This window comes from Anser brachyrhynchus, assembly GCF_964034855.1.
Source record: "Anser brachyrhynchus genome assembly, chromosome: 3".
NCBI lineage: Eukaryota > Metazoa > Chordata > Aves > Anseriformes > Anatidae > Anser > Anser brachyrhynchus.
Window position 1 is genome coordinate 21,535,457 of NC_137696.1, and position 10,453 is coordinate 21,545,909.

General features: G+C 41.6%; 1 protein-coding gene across 2 annotated transcripts in view; it reads right to left on the reverse strand.

Moving 5' to 3' along the window:
* Nucleotides 1-10,453, reverse strand: part of MSH6 (mutS homolog 6) — a 96,209-nt gene that overhangs the window by 84,303 nt on the left and 1,453 nt on the right. Inside the window, exons 2-3 of one of the 2 annotated variants that reach the window (XM_080587595.1) lie at nt 5,266-5,466; nt 4,144-4,283 (exon numbers count right to left, since the gene is read on the reverse strand). The gene's annotated coding sequence lies outside the window, so the exon portion shown is untranslated. Of the gene's footprint in view, nt 1-4,143; nt 4,287-5,265; nt 5,467-10,453 lie in introns of both variants that reach the window. The other variant, XM_080587594.1, reaches the window with a different exon arrangement.

Sequence of the window (10,453 nt, forward strand, 5' to 3'; positions counted from 1 at the left end):
ATGAACAACGAGATTCTAAGATAAGAATTTTTGTCTTAGCAGCAGAAGGCACAGTGAGATAAATTTAATAGTTGAAATGAAATCCTGAAAACATGGCTTGTAAGGACAACGTGAAAGGATGAAGTTCACATCTTTTGCTTGGAAAATGTCTTTTTTTTCCTATTTTCATTCTCAGTAATGGTTGGATCATTTTTATTCGTATGTGAAAAAGGAACCAAACCCAGAAAACTTCAACTAGGAAAGTGAATGTTCTTCCTTTTCTAATAACTGGAGATGTGTCTCCCTACCTTTGTGCATACCAAGGCTCTTAAACAAACAAACAAGACAACAAAACACACAAGAAACAACAACAACAAAAAAAGGCAGTGCACTGAAATTACATAACATTAATAATCTGTGATTTCCTCCCCTAAACTGTTCTGTTACTTTCCCCAAACCACAAAAAAAGCAGCTATTTGATTTCTGTGTTACACACTGCCTGTTGTTTGTCAGCAGGAAAAATTCCGAGTAATAAAAATGCTTATTGCTTTAAGAGCAATAATAAAATGTGTGCTTGCCTTCAGATTAGCTATCACTATTTTTCCTGCAGAGACTAAGAGAAGTATAAAGAGGTGAAAACCCATGTTGCTGTATATAAAATAGTCTATAAAGAACTGCATGGGGAGTTAGCTGTATTGACTTTAATGGGTCTCATGCAGCTAAATTCCTGCTCACTAATTATAAAACATGCAAGATATGAAATTTAGGATCTTTATCATAAAACACAAATTAAATCAACACAGTCTACTTAAGAGAGGAGGAATACATTTAATTTTATTAGAAAATAATAAGCCACACCAGCATTTGGACAGGAATGAAGCGTGCCTGCTAGAGAACATTTCTTTTTCGTAGAGGTTTTATACCCTTGTATCATTAACAGCATGCCAAGGTCTCCCCAGTACAACGGTTCTCTGGCCAATAGGATGCTCTTTAAGTCCTTCTTGGATGGTGGGAACTTTTCCCAACCATGATTACCTCTATATCTCCAATGCAGCTATTATAATACATTAAAGTAAAAGGAACTCTATTCTGGAATAATTCTCAACTTAAGGAGAGAAACAGGAGCAAAGCTGGGAGAGAAAGTAAAGAAAGTGAAAGAGAAATAATTGGAGCAAGGTAACATGAGGTATCAGCACAGAGTCGGTGAGGAAAAAAAAATTGTTTTCTATGCCTCAATCAGATGACCTGGCCATTGGACCAAGTGTCAGTAGCACAGTGCCTACAGAGGATGCATGAGCTGAGTCCTAATGACATGGAGGCGCTGCAAAACAGTAACTTCTAGCTGTGAGTTCAAAGGAAGCCAGTAGTCCCTGTCTGCCAGAGAGGTTCAACACTCCACTGCTCAGCAACAGCTTTCTTCCATGAGAGATAGCCCTCATTTCTCCAAAATGTTGTATATTAGCACACTGAACCTCCAATTTAGAAAAGGAAAATCTAGTCTGGCAAGCAAGGCTTGAAAAATTTTTCAGCTTCTGCATTAGACCGTGCTGACTGTCTAATTTAACTGGAAGTTAACCAACCAGAAAGGCTGTGCAGCTAGGAGAAAAACTCTCAGGATGACAGGATGAAAGGCTGATGGAGTCTTCAGAAACCTTTTTAACAAAGCATGTTTTCCTTTCTGTTCTCCATCCTTGCCTCCTACCCTTCTCATGCTTGCAGATCTTCAGAGATGATCACAGGCACAGTGCGCCACCAGAGTTACCATTATTTAGTCAGATTTTGGAGTGACCACAGTTAGGCATCTTTTGTGCCACTATTGTTTTACCTTTACCTCATTCCTTACCTAAAGTCTCCATTACCTGAAGCAAACCATGTAGCTATATTTCAATACTGTATGTTCTACTCTGTGCTTTTTTGTTTATTTGTTTCCACTAATACATTTTCACTTGACAAGTGCTTGTTATAGGCTAAATCATACTCCAGTACTCTAAAACAATGGATCATCTGATGTAAGAAGCATAAAAACTTATTCTTTCCACTGCTTTGATTGCTCATTTGCAAAACTACTGCAAAATGCTGCCAAACAGCTTCACTGAATTTTCCACTAATGGCCAGGTGAATATTTGGCAGTTGCCACTACAAAAATAGGAAATCTGGGGGGGAATTGACGCTTCAAGTTAGTTTCCAGGCTGAAGCCCATTTCCAGGTTAAGGAAGACTCCAAAATGAGACTGAACCTGGTCCTGAACGCAGTTTTGTCTGTTTTGCCTGATGCATTTTTGCATGCTCAGTAGCACAGTAGCTCTCTTTTGTTACATGCACAAAGAATATATTGGTATTGCACAGAAAACGTCTTTTATGTGGATATAAATAATGGAAGAAAAGTCCTGGGAAGAAAAAAAAAAAAACTGGGAAGAAAAGTCCTTTAAAACACCCTGCAACTCTGCATTACAAGCTGGATTTTTTTTTTTTGAAAGCTCAATACATTTCTCAGTTTGTTTACCAAGTTCTGAAGCAGGAATGGACAGGTGTAAAAGAGCAGCCTCCTGACTGTGATGTGCTTTCTTTACCTTCTGCTTTCTAGAAGGCGGCTAGCATTTGTTCAAGAGGTAATACATTGCTTGCTTCATACGTTTCTCATCCCCCCAGATACAGAACTGACTGTAACATCTCTTTCAGACACAAGTGTTCCAGAACAAAGAAATAATAACCAATCAGCAAAACAATATGCCTTCTTTTCCTATCATTTCTTGATCTCTCAGGGTGAATCACAGTCTCAGCAGACAGTGTCTGTGTAAGGTTTGGTGAACTCAGTGCAAGAGTCATCAATCTCTGCTACACACAAGGTGAGCTGATGAGTGTCTGACCCCTGTTTGCTCCCTCAAGGACCTGCTTGCTGGATTTCAAAGTTTTCTCATACAGCCTGAGGCTGGGCTACTCATCTGCTGCATGCAAGAACATGAACAGGATCAGAGAACCTCTCAGAAAATTGACCCAAACTTCCACTTCCTAGCAACGTTGAAGAAAATCAAGAGAAACAGTGATGAGAATGACACCTTGTTTAAAGTCAGTCACTGAACAGAGTGAAATAAACTTGCAATGCTGCATTGACAAATTGTACACAGTGGTTCTCCCCATGACCCTCCAGCTGATAAAAGTTACCCGTATTTCCAACACCGCCACAGCAGAGGATAAATTGATGATCAACCAACTGTAGGCCCAACTTTGTCTTTCATTTCAAGGGAAATTACTCCTTTGTGTTACGTATACATGGACACACATGCACATCTCACTTGGACAAGGTTCACAGTCTGGGAAACCCAACAGCCCATCACTCTCAGGGTTCAGGCACCATTGTGATAGAACGCTAATGCTTCCTAAAGCCATCAGCTTCATGCCGTCCTGAAATCTGCATGTGAACTACAGCATAGTCATGCTTTGTATGTGTTATGTACTTTAACTCCAGGCATCCTTGAGAACAAATTAAATTATATAAAGTTGCTTACTCACCAGTTGCACTTGTTTATTAAAAGCTTAGCAGGATGAACAACCTCAAAAGGCCAACACTCAGCATGAGACAAGAGAGGGAAATCCAGCATGGAGGGGACATTTTAACCTGTTTGTTTTTAACTGACAAGGTTCATCACCACAGATCAGATCATCACATCTCCACCTGCAACAAACCTATCTACATCATCAGAGCTTCATCTGCATTTTTTCATCCTAGAAAGCAAAGCCAGCAAGCCAGAGGGATTACCAATCGTTTCTTGCTGTGTTAGTCCTTTCCTGTACTTCTGTAAAGGCTCAGCCTGATGCAGTGAGCATCAGCTCAGCAGGTTTCATGTCAGTGCTACCAGCTGAAGTAACTGATCAAGGAGGCAGCCACAGGAGTTTTAAAATACATACAGTAAGTCCTAAGTTGGCAAGAAAAAGGTGTTTTGTGATTTTTTAAGTCATGAATTTGCTTGATAAATTCCTCAGTCTGTCACTGGCTTTTATGTCAAGAGGAAAATGTAGGCTTTTGTGTCTCAAAACTTTGTCTGAAAGTTCAATTTCTAGATACACAGGACCGTTCATTCCCCTGGGGACAGTGAACCCACCAGTGGAGGGTGAGGAGAGCTACCTTCATCATTTCTATCAAGCTAGTCAGGCTTAAAGCACTCACCTTACATCCCACTGCCAAATACAGGTAAGGCTTGAAGTAGGAGGAGGATGCGATTCCATGGACTGTTTTCCTAGCGGTGGTGTGAGGTGTGGGGTTGCCAGCTCCCAGGCAGACCTTCTTCCTCCCACCTCCACCACGCTCTGCTGCAGCAAGACAAGAGCTTCTGTGAATATGCTGTGGACTGGATCCCAGTGGAAAGTAGCCCTTCAAAAATAGCAATTTTTTAACTGAATCATTTTCCAAATCACACTCTAAAATTACTTTCCTTCCTGGCAAGCTCCCTGCAGCTCTCTGGTTCACAGGCGAGTGTGGATTTGCAGGCTGCAGGTTTCTCGAGAGCTGCATCCATCCCATTCTGATTGAAATAATACAGACTTGGGGATGAGAGGCGGTAGAGCAGCCCCATGGAAAGGGATTTGGAGGTTTTGGTCAATGACAACTTGAATATGAGTCAACAGTGAGCCCTGGCAGCCAAACCCTTTAACATGAGGTGCATTAAGCACAGCATAGCTATGGCTGAGAGAAGCGATTGTCCCACTCTGCACTGGTGTGGCCTCACCTCAATAACTGTGTGCAGTTTTGGGCACCACAATATAAGGACATACAACTATCAGAGAGCATCCAAAGGAGGGCAACAAAGACAGTAAAGAGTCTAGAGGGCAAGATGTATGAGGAGCAGTTGAAGTCAGATGGATTGTTCAGCCTGGAGAAGAGACTGAGTGGAGGCCTCATGGCGGCCTGCAGCTCCCTCACGAGGGGAGCGGAGGGGCAGGCGCTGAGCTCTGCTCTCTGGGGACAGCGACAGGACCCGAGGGAACGGCATGGGGCTGGGACAGGGGAGGGTCAGGCTGGGGGTTAGGGAAAGGTTCTGCACCCAGAGGGTGGTTGGCACTGGAACGGGCTCCTGAGGGGAAGTGGTCATGGCACCAAGCCTGACAGAGTTCAAGAAGAATTTGGAAAATGCTCTCAGACATAGGGTTTAATTTTTAGGTAGTCCTGTGTTGAGTCAGGAGTTGACTCAATGACTCTTGTGGGTCCCTTCCAACTCAGTATATTCTATGATTCTGTGATTGACTATGGGGGACATGTGTTCAAAAGAAGCCAGCATGCAATAAATCTCACCTTAACAGAGAGAGATTTTTTTCCAAAAAGCTTCTCTTCTTTCTTCCAAGTTATTGCCAAGAGAAATGGCAGGCTGCAGCACACCTTCACAGCCTAATTGGCCATTCAGTCCTTTCAAAGGAAACGGCCCTTAACTTGGAGAACTGAAGAATACCAATCTGTTCTGAAAAGTCTGGCCCCAGTTGTGCTGAACAAAGTGAGCTAAAAAAAAAAAAAAAGACAGGGAAGTGATTATTTGGTTACCTGTTATGCTACATGAATTCTACAGCAGGTTGTATATTCAGAAAATATTCTTTATAAGCTTTTAGAGACATTACAGAGTTGTTTTTCATGGAGTTTTAGAGTACTGTATATCCATTTTTAAAATCCTTTGAATGTCTAGACACTGGCAGATTTCCCTACACAAAGTAATAATAGAAAGCAAATTAGCAAAACAAATAGGAAGAACATAACCCACCAGAGTGGAAGGTTTGGCCATTAAAGGTGAAGTTGCATGCCACCAAAGACTGAGATGAAAATAAGTCATCTGCATGCTGAACAAACTGCACAAGATGCTGGGTGCCTTCAGTTTCCACTGGCTTTACTGGCAAGTGAGTGTACACTAATGTTGTTTGAAATTGGCTAGCAAGCCAAAACTCACATGTGGCTGATTCCTACCTTCTTCTCCTGACCTGATTTTGAGTTTGGGAATAAAAGAAAGGGTTCCCAAAGGATTCCAAAGTTTGTTTCATCAACTTCTTCGGCTCTGCTCTGATGACAGACTGCTACTGATGGAGTAACAACGCATTATACAGCACAGAGCTAGCTACCTGATAAACATTCCTGCCAGTTTGAAGACAGACTGCTGCTATAGCTAACCCCACTGGCTGCAGCAGCTAACATCTATCTTCAAGACAAGCTATGAGCCTGGTTGTTTTCTCTCTCCTCTCCTCTCCCCAAAAGGTCACACAGGTAAGAGACAAGGGATATTATATGGCTGTTCAGGTCACTGTTATCATAGAATGATAGAATATCCCGAGTTGGAAGGGACCCATAAGGACCATCAAGTCCAACTCCTGGCACCGCACAGGTCTGCCCAAAAGTTCAGACCATGTGACTAAGTGCACAGTCCAATCTCTTCTTAAATTCAGACAGGCTTGGTGCAGTGACTACTTCACTGGGGAGCCTGTTCCAGTGTGCAACCACCCTTTCGGTGAAGAACCTCTTCCTGATGTCTAGCCTAAACTTCCCCTGCCTCAGCTTAACACCATTCCCACGGGTACTGTCACTGGTGATAACAGAGAATAGGTCACCTGCCTCTCCACTCCCCCTTGAGAGGAAGTTGTAGACTGCGATGAGGTCCCCCCTCAGCCTCCTCTTCTCCAGGCTGAACAGGCCCAGTGACCTCAGCCGCTCCTCATATGTCTTCCCCTCTAGGCCCTTCACCATCTTCGTCGCCCTCCTCTGGACACTCTCCTACAGTTTCACGTCCTTTTTGTACTGTGGTGCCCAGAACTGCACACAGTACTCGAGGTGAGGCCGCACCAGCGCAGAGTAGGGCGGGACAATCACTTCCCTCGACCGACTAGCGATGCCGTGCTTGATGCATCCCAGGACACGGTTGGCCCTCCTGGCTGCCAGGGCACACTGCTGGCTCATATTCAACTTGCTGTCAACCACAACTCCGAGATCCCTCTCTGCAGGGCTGCTCTCCAGCATCTCATCGCCCAGTCTGTACGTATAGCCAGGGTTGCCCTGTCCCACGTGCAGGACCCGGCACTTGCTTTTGTTAAACTTCATGTGGTTGGTGATTGCCCAGCTCTCCAATCTGTCCAGATCTCTCTGCAAGGCCTTTCCACCCTCATCCAAGTCCACAACTCCTCCAAGTTTGGTGTCGTTGGCAAATTTGCTCAGAACACCTTCTAGTCCTACATGCAAATCATTTATAAAAACATTGGAGAGGACTGGCCCTAAAATGGAGCCTTGAGGGACCCCAGTAGTGACCATCCGCCAGCCAGATGTGGCCCCATTTACCACAACCCTTTGGGCCCTGCCTGTCAGCCAATTGCTCACCCATCGTATGATGTTTTTGTTTAGCTGTATGCTGGACATTTTGTCCAGTAGGATCCTATGGGAAACCATGTCAAAAGCTTTGCTGAAGTCCAAAAAGATCACATCAGCTGGTTTCCCTTGATCGACTAGATTGACTAGATCGACTAGATTGGTTTTCTTTGATCGGCTAGATGGGTTCTGGTGTTGTGTTTCAAAACCCACCAAAATACTCCCAGAAGAAGTAGCATTAAGAATGTCTAGGGTACCACCACAGGTACCAAGACAAAAAAAGTGAAGAGCACCATTGCATTGCATGCACAGTTTGTTAAGCATCCAGACTAACCAAAAGACTACTCAATGAAAAGTAATTTCCTTGGCATGCATTACAAATCAAAAACTAAACAGTTTTGAACGGTATAAAGAGTAAAGGAAAAGCATCTGCACAACAATCACAGTTACAGTAACATTTACAAATCTATAATTGGTCTTTGGTCACCATCACGGTAGAAAATATGTCAAGTTACTTCAAACTAGCCATATGATTTAGGTCAGGAACTGTACTGCACAATTATATTCATATTGCTGGGGACACCTCCAAGTAATTATTTGAGACAATTCCATTCCAATATAGTAGTTAAAAGATGCTAAATTACCCATTTTCTTTTTATTTTTTTTTTCACCGAAAATATTTGCTGCAGTATCAGTGGGGATATGTACAAGTGAAGCTTGTACTGAAACCAAGCATCCAACTGTGGAGGTCTTAGTATCATCGAGGTCAAAGGAGGTGGACTTGCTAACATGATTGTGAGTCACAGTCAAACCAGGGATGGGAATTTAATGATTTTGCCTACAAAAGAGAAGGAGAACTGTTCCCTTGAAAGGAATAACAGTAGCTGGGCTGTTTTAAAATACCATACTAAACTTCATTCTCTAAAGCAGGACATGATGTTCAGTGATATGACCTATTTTCAGACAATGGTTTAATTAAACATTTAATGAATGCATCTCATTTCTTTGCATGAGCTCCACTCCAAACAACCAAGCTAATAATGTAAACATCACTGTTTGATTATTAAAATAATTGTTTTCATGAACACCAGCCCTCTGACAAAATGGCTGATACAGTGCGTATGAACAGAGGAAGCTTGGCCCCAGTAAATCTGCAGTGCAGGAAGCCAATTTTAGCAAAAAAACAGACTTACAGTTCACCATCAGCATTGAAAAAATTACTAGGCAAATGTTAAAACACAGTAATATTTTAGCCAAATGCACTGTGATTTTTTTCAATGAATCAAGCACATTTATTAAAATAATCATTCATTTAAACAAAAAACTGCCTTTAGGATTTCTCCCTATATCAAGATGCAGCAGTGGCTTCAAGACATTTCCTCAAACTCTGGTATCTGTACTAACAGACCGACAGAAACTGGGACTTTCCTTTAAGCCAAAGTCCTGTAGAGGATTTGTATCCAGCAGAAGGAGGTTTCCAACAGTTAGTTGCTTAGAAAAGAACTATACATTTTCATCAAGAACTTTAATAAAAAATAAATGGACATTTCTTCCCCCCTCCTCTGCACCTAGATTTATAGCTTAAAAAAAAATATCGCAAAGCAGTGACAAATTTCAAGATTTAAGTAAAAATCTTAGTGAAATGAGTTGTCAAAACATTTTGAAAATGTGACAAAGCTCTAATTCTTAGAAGCTGAGATTCGGTGATACATAGAGTATTGTATTTTCAGTGCTGGAGTAGCTAAACCATGTTCTTTGGCGATTAAGTTTCTTTCTTTCTTCATGGAAAAGTTACCGGTGCATCTCCTATCCATTATGTGATTCTAATCAGCATCTTAGCAGCGGATCCCTTCATAGACAGGACATCTCCTGGAAGGTCACAGACTCCAAAGTCAGTCAGCTTCTAGTGCTGGTAAAAGGTTCAGTTATGGGACTGCGCATGTCGTATACAAGTTACAGAAACTTTTCTAACCATCTGCCAACTAAAAACTTCATTGGTCTTTCTCAAAAGATGAAATTGCTGAGCACTCCAGAGAGTTGGACACTCATTTTTTAATGTTTTCAATGGAAAACAAAAAAAAAAGTCTCAGAATTATTTCCTCTGTAAACACATAAATACCAGGAATCCAAACCCCAATATTCACCTGCAGCAGCATAATTCCTGTGAATTCAAATATATTAGATTAGCTTTACGGAAGCTGACACAGTAGATTGCACATAATCACTCCTGGATTACCAGAGTGGAAATTATCTCTAACTATATCTATAGAATTGAGTAGCCCATACCTGACCTATTACATTACACTTGTTTAGATGGGTTTTTGATTAGGTCTGCTCTACTTTCTTAATTCTTTTCACTTCTTTTGTCATTGAGATCTGCTCTTACTTTTACAGCTATTGAGTTTGTGATTTATTGGTTTAATTATTTTATTTTTATTTTGTTTTAGTATTTATAATCATACACAACTGACACTGAAAAAAGAGCCACTTTTTTTTTTTTTTTTTTTATTAAGGGCTGCATGTGATACCAGTCCCTTTCAGCATTACAGGAGATTGAAAATCTTCTCTGATGCTTCTGCTTGGACACTATCCTTTCACCTCTACAGGAAAAAAAACCTTTGTCACAAAAACAATAATGGCAAAAAAATTAAGCGTAAATGTGTTACGGGCTATTTAAACATGATATCCAAGTATCTTGTAAACTAAGTTGTTGCATTTTATCTGTCCTCTTTTCCTGGACAGATAGCATAGGTGCAAACCCAAGTCATTTTCTTCACTTGGCAAGGATGAACAGTCTGTTAGGAATGGAGAAAAGTCTCCTGTTATGGATAGGGCCAGAAGATAACTGCCAACAACATGAAATCTCAGGGCAAAAATTTCAGCAATATCTACCCAATCCCAAATAAGAAATAAATGCATGAAGAACTGCTATGGAGAAGTCCTAGGGACGCTAAATATTAATTTGCAAAAAGACATCAACCAAGGGATTTGCCTGTGTCCATGTGAACCTGGTATTGGTGGTTGAAAGCTGTAAGGTGTATTTGCTCTTTCAAACCCAGATCTTTCCCACGTTACCGTCCCCTGCATGCCTGTTTGCACGACTGTCATCACTCCCATCCTCTTTGCTATACTTTATCGGCGTGAATTT